Genomic DNA, 8,375 nt, shown 5'->3' with positions numbered 1-8,375 from the left:
GCGAGTCTTAGAGGCATTTAAAGAAACCCGAGGCTGTGCAGGAGTGAGATGGGAGCCTGGGTATGGGGATGGCCTGTGCTATTGATCAGCCAATCGGGAAGGTAGGGGAGGATGTAGATGTCCCCCTCCTTAAGTGAGCAGCTACCACTGCCCTGCACTAGGTGAAACCCCTTTACTTAGTAATTATGCTCATTGCATTTGAAGCACTTTGAACAGATAGTGATGGCTACTTACCACAAGGCGTAGGTAACAGAGGTGGGCAGAGATGAATGGGGTGTGAAAGTAGATGGCCTTTAGGTCTAATGCTGCCATGTAGTCACTTTGTGGATAAGGGGTGGCATCCAGCAACATTACCATATTGCAATGTTCAGAGAGGATGTAATAGTGAGAGGTCTGAGGTCCAGGATGGACTTGAGGGACTATACCTCTTGAGGATGAGAAAGTAGAGAGGAAAATTCCATTTGCCCCGCTAATGGGAGGGCACTGATTCTGAGGCCCCCTTTTGAAGGAGTGCTTGTACCTACTTCTCTATGATGTTGAGGTGTTCATTGCTGAGGGTGTGGTTTATGGGCTGGGATGCTAGGAGGGGGCGTGAAGTTCTAGGCAGAAGCTGTGGCAAACCACCACTAAGACCTATTGTCTAATGTGATTTTCTGCCAGTCAAGGAGGAAATCCTGTAGTCTGCCCCTTAAAAGGGGTTGTGTGATCTGCGGCAGGCATGGAGAGTCGGTGCTTTGAGGTGCAGGCCCCTTTGCTGGAACCTCCTTTGCCCCTATCCCTGTTGTCTTCTCTCCGAAAGAAGTCTCTAGGGGAGGAAGTCTAGAGGGTGCCTAAGGCTTTGGAAGTATCTGTATCTTTCTTGATTGTTTCAAGCATCTGGTCAACCTGCAGGCCCAAGACATGTTCGCAATCGAGGAGCAGAGTAAACAGATGTTGTTGGACTTTGAAGTTAAAACCACAGTTACAGAGCCATGCATGGCGTCTGATAAGGACACTGGTGTCCAGGGCCGAATTAGGTACCCAAAGCAGCCCTGGCAACTTTGTAGGTCTAGCCCCCCCCCCCTCCCTTTCCCGATGGAGGACGACAGGGGGTGCAAGTATGAAGCACTGCTGTTTTTGTTACTGGGGGCGGAATTTGCAGAAACGCAGCCCATAGAAACAAAAAATGTCCCCCACCTTTCCAGCCTTCAAGGAAAACGGCAGATGCCTGCTATGGCTAGTCCGGCCCTACTGGTGTTGACTCCTAGAACATCTAGGGTGCAGCAAATTGTGGCATCTGAGAATATCTTCTCTCTGCCACAAATTCCTCAACCCTCTTCCTATCGTCCCGAGTTATGGTGGGAGATGCCTAACCAGTTCCTGTATCTCATTCCACTGGTCCCTATGACACCAGGAGAGGAGGCTGCCTGAGTTGACTAGGTGGCTCCTGCAGCTCCCCTCTCTCTAGCAGAAGCAAGCTTTTTGCTCTCCATGTCAGACAGGGAAGCCCATTTGCATGTCATATGGACCACCTGTGACTCTGGAAAGACATGATACCTAATGTAGGCTGGATCATTTGAGGGCTTATATTTTTTCTCGACCTATGGTGTTACCACCTTCGCTTTGCAGGTTCCTTAAAGGTTTTTTGGGTAGATTTTATCATGCCCTTCAGCATGGAAGGAATTGTATTATCCTCTCTGATCTAGATAATATTTCCACTAGGGAATCGTCTTCCTCTAGGAGGACCTGCATATCAAAAATTATGAAAGGCGGCTGCGCTTTGAATCACCTGATTGGGAAAGGTGGTGTCATCTGGGGTTGATAGCCATCCTGGATAGTGATCCAGGTCTGGATCTCCCAGGAGATCAGCATCGCAGTCATTCTACAGGTCATCAGTGGGCACCAGATCAAACGGTGCATCGTAAGTATCAGTGGGATGGAAAGTGCTGCCTTCCCCACATGGAGAGTGTGGGTAATGCTTGGGCGAATGTGAAGGTAGTGATGGGGGAAAGAGACGCAGGAGGGCGGAATGGAGGGGTGCTGATGTCCCTAACCTTTCTGCTTTTTTGTTTAGGAGCCAGGAGGAGCTTGAAAGTCAGCTCTACATCAAAGGTTATTGTCCTCGTCCAAAGCAAAGTCTCCATAGGCTTGAGTAGGAGCACGCTACATAGAGATTTTTCTGCATTTGGAGGAGAGTATAGATGATCACATCCAAATCCTCCTGGAACCACTGAAGGATGTGTTGCTGAGGGTCGTCAAAAAGGTGCTGATTAAGGATCTGGTGCCAATGGGTTCCTCGGACCCGAACTGATTGTCGCTGCTGATGGCATTTTCTATACTTGGGTCAAAAGGATCTTTGGCCTTGAAGTGGCTGGAGGTTTGTGGAGGTTCCTTGAGCTTGACAACCGTGACAGGTTATAAACACAAACTGGACAGTGGACCGACTTGCCTGCAATAGGCACCAACCTCAGGAGATATACCACTATTTTACAAAACACAAGGTAATTCTGTGGGCCAACTTCAAAAATGCCCTCTGTCCAAGGGCACCACCCTTTCCATCAGGGTCAATCTTATATGTCACATTAAAGTTGCAATCTTGACATCCTCAAGCAAGAATCCATATATTTCAGGTATGATGTAATAATATATTAATCGAATTGAAAATCTCCTGTCCGTTTCTTATATCGGAACCAATGCACACCGTACCTTGCCAACGGGGCCTATACGCCCAAAGCAACTCTCGGCGTCTCGATTCCCTCCCGTAGTTCGAACTACGGGTGGGAATCGAGATGTCAAGATTGTCTCGCTAGATATAGAATTACAACATTAATATTTATCTCAAAGAGGAAACTATTGCCTCAAAGCGCTATATTATATATTCACTTCGAGAAATTAACGAATACCTTGTAGAAGTTATGTTCGCAGAACGAAACGCGTTGGCTGTGGCTTAATTATAAAGAGAAATAAAAGCACTAAAGAAGGAATCTCAATCATCTCTTCAATATGGACTTAATATGAAATAATCTGATTGTATATATTTGGAAAGTGGTGCAACTTTAATATAAGTGACATAACCGCAACAGGTTGATGCCATGGGTGGAAGCATTGCAGGCTCTGAAGCCTTTGTCACCGAACTCAGCTTTAAAGCGGTGAAGGTCCAGAGGGCTTTACCCTAGCCAGAAGGCTTGAAGCTCTACCTCCTCTTGCGGTGCTCTGCGTCAACAAGCGGCCTTTTGGAAGGTTTGGTATGTTTCTCACTACTCACCATACTCTATTCCGTGCCGAGGGCATCATCCAGGGACCGGAGGGCATGGAAGCAAGGGAGGACTCCTCGACTTCTTCGTCTGGATCAGAGTCAGAGGAAAAGATTACTTCTCAGCTAGACAATAGCTAGTGGGGCGGAATACCGAAGGGGCAGCCTCTTCACTCACCTTCACGTTGGGCGAGGCATGTTCCCGAAGATATGAGGCATCTTCAGTGGCTTGACGCTGCATCCTCTGCTAGGTCGACCTGCTCTCTCATCGATACCGAAGTTTTCTTTGAACGGAAAGTAAGGCAGGTGTGGCGCATGAGGTTGTCGTAGTCGGGGAAGAGGCAGAGATAACACACCTTATAGTGATTGGTCCACAGGAACTTCGTATGGCACAGAGGACAGTACTGGAATTGTGTCCGTTCTATCACTGTGTGTATATTCTCCTCTGTGAAGAAGTGGTCAAAGATGGCCCTGGAGGTTGGAAGGTGATTGTGGATCAGTTACTATAAAGTTGTCCAGCAACACAGACAATAATGTTATTTCATTAAGAATCGAAGCTAAATTTGCCGGCTGAAGCCACACTGAAGTATGAGAAATGTGTCAAACTCGGAGCTCCAGGGTACATGTCAAGACCAATGCTGGAAAAAACAATCTAACATGAGTCAGTACTGATGCGCATTGTTAACTCTGAAAGAGTCACAATATACTTTGAGACTCATTACACTTTTTCAAATAAAAATAATCTGCAAACGTCGGAGCCCAACACTGGATGCCATGAGTATGCAAAGCATGTATGTCTACAGCATCAAATGCTACGTATGTACACCGTTGAGATTCAAACAACCCTGGTTAACCCCTCCGACGCTCATGACGAGTCATGACGAGCTCAGCTCGTCATGAGCCACGGTTCTCGTGTGCTCATGAAGAGCTGAGCTCGTCATGACCGTTAGAACGCTCAGGTGCGGAGCTAATTCCCCTGCTGTGCTGGGCGTTCTAAGGAACGGGCGTGGTCATGACGAGCTCGTCATGAGCAACGAGAAACGTGGCTCATTACGAGCTGAGCTCGTCATGAGCACTGGGGCGCTGTGCGCGCCCCCTCTCCCCAACACAGCAGGGGAATCGGCACCACAGCCAAGGGGTTAATATATCACAACCTCCACTTATAGTGCCAGACAAAGAACCTAAGTTGGTACAAGTAGGTGACGGCAGCTATGCTCACAATTTACAACTAAATATTAGCACTGTATTGACCGGGAATCAAAGGTGGATCAACTGCTAATAAGACAGCAAGTTCACCACAAGCAGAGAATAGCTGAAGACAAAAGGGTTGGCTAAACTGACAGCGATAGTTCAGTCTTCTGGGAAGCTGGCCACTGACTAGATAAGGCATGTGGAGAGTGAAAAATTTATTGAAATGCATTTCCTCAGCAATGACGGCTCTCGCAGCAAAAGTGCAGGGCTGCAAGGTGTTACCAATTCAGACCTCAGTATCCAAGCCTGATGAGAAAATGTATAGGAGAAATTGCAAGACTGCGGAATGAAGAAATCTGTGTGGAAATTTCAATCTACATAACTAAAAAAACACTCACCGCCTATTCTAACATGAAACCATTGCTACATATTTTGTCACCATTGCTTTTGGTTTTCGTGAAGAAACCTCCTGAACACCCTTTCCCTCCAGATATCCCTTTGCAGGTGACATCTAGGCACTTCACATTCCTCTGCAGGTTACTCCTACAATTAGTCCTCACACACACACATATTCCTCTGCTTGTCACACCTTGCATCACCACATATTTATGTTTTTAGGTCTTGGCTAGCGAAAGCAGCGCACATGCGTTGCTCTCATCATACGAGAGCTTCTTGGAATCAATACAGATTCCAAAGCTCTCGGAGGCGGAGTTGAAGCCCCGCCCATCTCTTTAATTGGTTCGCGTCATCTTGCATGCAAAACGCTGGCTCCTCATGTAAAGGAGGCTTTAGTCCCTCATTGTTGCCGCCTTGTCTCCTTTTGGCCCTGCCCACCGGAATTTGATCTTTTACCAGCGGCGTGACACACTCCATTAGTCCCCACGCACTTTTTTCTTCCCACTCAGCTTTGGCAAAGTCCGCCGCGTGTTTATTTTCGCATCGCGCTTTGACTTAAAGTGAAAGCAGGATCCGAAAGTAAACACGCAGCTGACTTTGCGGTACCGCGCTTGTTTCATGTAACCCTTCGAACAAATAGATCTGGGACACACACACAAGATAAAAATGCATCGTAGAAAATGAACCATTAAACACTTAGAAAGACGCAAAATTACATATTGGAAGACTGAATTCAAGATTTGAAGCTAGTGCATTTAAATACCATCCTAAATAAACAACGTTATCCAAACGCCGTGTCTGCAAAACTCAAGTCTTCCTTGGCAGAGTTTCAACCTTTCTCTCGATCTCTTAATATGCAAATCAACCCGAGAAGGGGGCGCAACGCATTATGGGCTGCATTACAATGGGGAGGGGACATTACTGTCGATTCAGTAAGCTCACCTTCCTGCTGTAATACGGTTCAGAAAGCGAGACTTTCATTCCAATCAATATTAAAATTCCAGATCACCGTAACAAAATGAGGGTCTTTACTGGTCATCAGCGATGCGCTAGCATTACTTCAGCAACCATCCTTATCTTGGGGTTGCGCTACTGATCAATGAACGTATAGTGAGGGCAGCACTGCTAACACCTTAACAACACGTACGCGCCACTATTGCGACAGCTTTGACCGTCTGGACCTGCTCGTCAGAGGTCGCTCCCCCTCGCTCCCTGCCTGTCCCGAGACGCTTTGCTGACGCTTTGCTGCTAAAATCACCAACCCGAGCGCTTCGACGATATCGTAGCGCCTGGTATCGTTGTAACTTATTTATTTAATTTCCGCTGCTCATTGGCCCTGCATTGTGTTGTATTTATAGCGCTTTGCTTTGAACAGTGTACTAGTAATCGGCGACTCTGCCCCTGCTTTGTTTTCAGATACCCCACTGCCATTTTGTTGGTTTGTTTACCTGGTTTGTTCCCCGTGTCTCCTCCCCGCTCCCGCCTCCCAGCTGACCCTCCCACACACTAGTATCATTCTGCAGCCCCGTCCCCCACTGCCTCTGCGACCGTCTGGACCTGCTCGTCAGAGGTCGCTCCCCCTCGCTCCCTGCCTGTCCCGAGACGCTTTGCTGACGCTTTGCTGCTAAAATCACCAACCCGAGCGCTTCGACGATATCGTAGCGCCTGGTATCGTTGTAACTTATTTATTTAATTTCCGCTGCTCATTGGCCCTGCATTGTGTTGTATTTATAGCGCTTTGCTTTGAACAGTGTACTAGTAATCGGCGACTGTGCCCCTGCTTTGTTTTCAGATACCCCACTGCCATTTTGTTGGTTTGTTTACCTGGTTTGTTCCCCGTGTCTCCTCCCCGCTCCCGCCTCCCAGCTGACCCTCCCACGCTCCGCCCCCCTCCACTCTCCATGTAAGACAGATGGACCTACGCGCAGCGTCCACGCGCTGCGGCCGCGCCGAAGGTGCGCCAAAAGTAAGCCTGTCTACGCCCGTCCGCGCCTGGACCGCGCCTAGCACCAGACCCCCTGGCCCCCGCAAACCCCACTCTGGCCGCATCAAGTATGATGCAACCACCCTCCTAGCCCTTAACCCCGGACGTGCTCCCCAATGCTTCGAAGCTGCCCCTGGACGTACTCATGGGCCCTTCGCATGCCACTCCTGCAAATTCACCAGCGTCAAGACCCTTACCACAACCACTAACCCCAAACACAAGTCCGACCCTAACCACCTGAAGTGCATCCTACTGAACACCCGCTCGGTCCACAGACACGCCACCGAACTCTGGGATCTACTTGACGTTATATCACCAGACATCGCCTTCCTCACTGAAACATGGATGAATGCATCATCAACACCCGACATCGCCATAGCCTTCCCGGACAATTACAAGATCATCCGTAAAGACCGCCCCGTCCAAACAGGAGGAGGCATCGCCATCGTCCATAAAAACACCGTCAAAATCACGACTAGCTCCGACGCTAACCTTTCCACCGCCGAACACCTCCACTTCCAGGTCCACACTGACCCCAGAACCACACTCAGAGGCACCTTCATCTACAGGCCTCCAGGAACACGTAAACAATTCAGCGAGGACATCACTGACTTCATCAGTCGACATGCCCTCGCCTCCGTGAACTACATCCTACTAGGAGACCTCAACTTCCACATGGAAAAGAATAACGACAACAACACCACCACCCTACTGGATAACCTAGCCAATCTCGGACTCGAACAACTTGTGGACACCCCCACCCACATAGCCGGACATACGCTAGACCCAATCTTCACTTCCAGCAAACACATCTCCTTCGATCGCACCACAGCTCTCCATTGGACGGACCACAGTTGTGTTCACTTCAGCTACAAAACCACCTCGACCCACAACCCCCCACAACATATTCCCCGAAGAAAATGGAACAAAATCACCACCGACCAACTCCTCACATCGCTCAACCAAAACCCACCCGCCCTCTCTTCTGACCCTAACCAAGCTGCCATCAAATTCAAACAATGGATCACTCGCAGCGCTGACGAATTAGCACCCTTGAAAAACCATCACACCAAACAAGACAGCAAAAAGGCCCCCTGGTTCAACGATCACCTTAAAAAATCCAAGAAACTTTGCCGTACTCTAGAGAAAACATGGAGAAAAAACCCAACCACCGACAACATGACCACCTTCAAGGCAGCCACCCGCAAACACCACCAGCTGATTCGATCCACCAAGAAATCAGCTTTCAAGAATCGACTCGACAACAATGCCCATAACAGCAAGGAACTATTCAATATCGTCAAAGAATTCACCAACCCCACCGGAGCCTCAAACGACACCACCCCCTCCCAAGACCTCTGCGACTCGTTATCGTCCTTCTTCTACAACAAAATTGCCGACATACATAACAGCCTCGAAAAAAAATCCAACGAACAATCACACCAACCCCCCTCAGAACCTATACCGCCCTCCAACAATCTCAACGCCTGGAACCCAATCACCACCGAAGACACCATCCGCCTTATGAAGTCCATCCACTCTGGCTCGCCAACCGACCCATGTCCCCACTAC

At 48.7% G+C, this 8,375-nt stretch overlaps 1 pseudogene; it reads left to right on the top strand.

Annotated features, from left to right (window-relative positions):
- The first annotated feature begins 5,885 nt into the window (after positions 1-5,885).
- Positions 5,886-6,002, top strand: LOC144771282 (U4atac minor spliceosomal RNA; annotated as a pseudogene).
- Positions 6,003-8,375: the final 2,373 nt, after the last annotated feature.

This window comes from Lissotriton helveticus, chromosome 7 (genome assembly GCF_964261635.1).
Source record: "Lissotriton helveticus chromosome 7, aLisHel1.1, whole genome shotgun sequence".
NCBI classification, from domain to species: domain Eukaryota; kingdom Metazoa; phylum Chordata; class Amphibia; order Caudata; family Salamandridae; genus Lissotriton; species Lissotriton helveticus.
The sequence above is the reverse complement of the archived record's forward strand: the minus strand, read 5'-3'. Positions and strand labels throughout refer to the sequence as shown.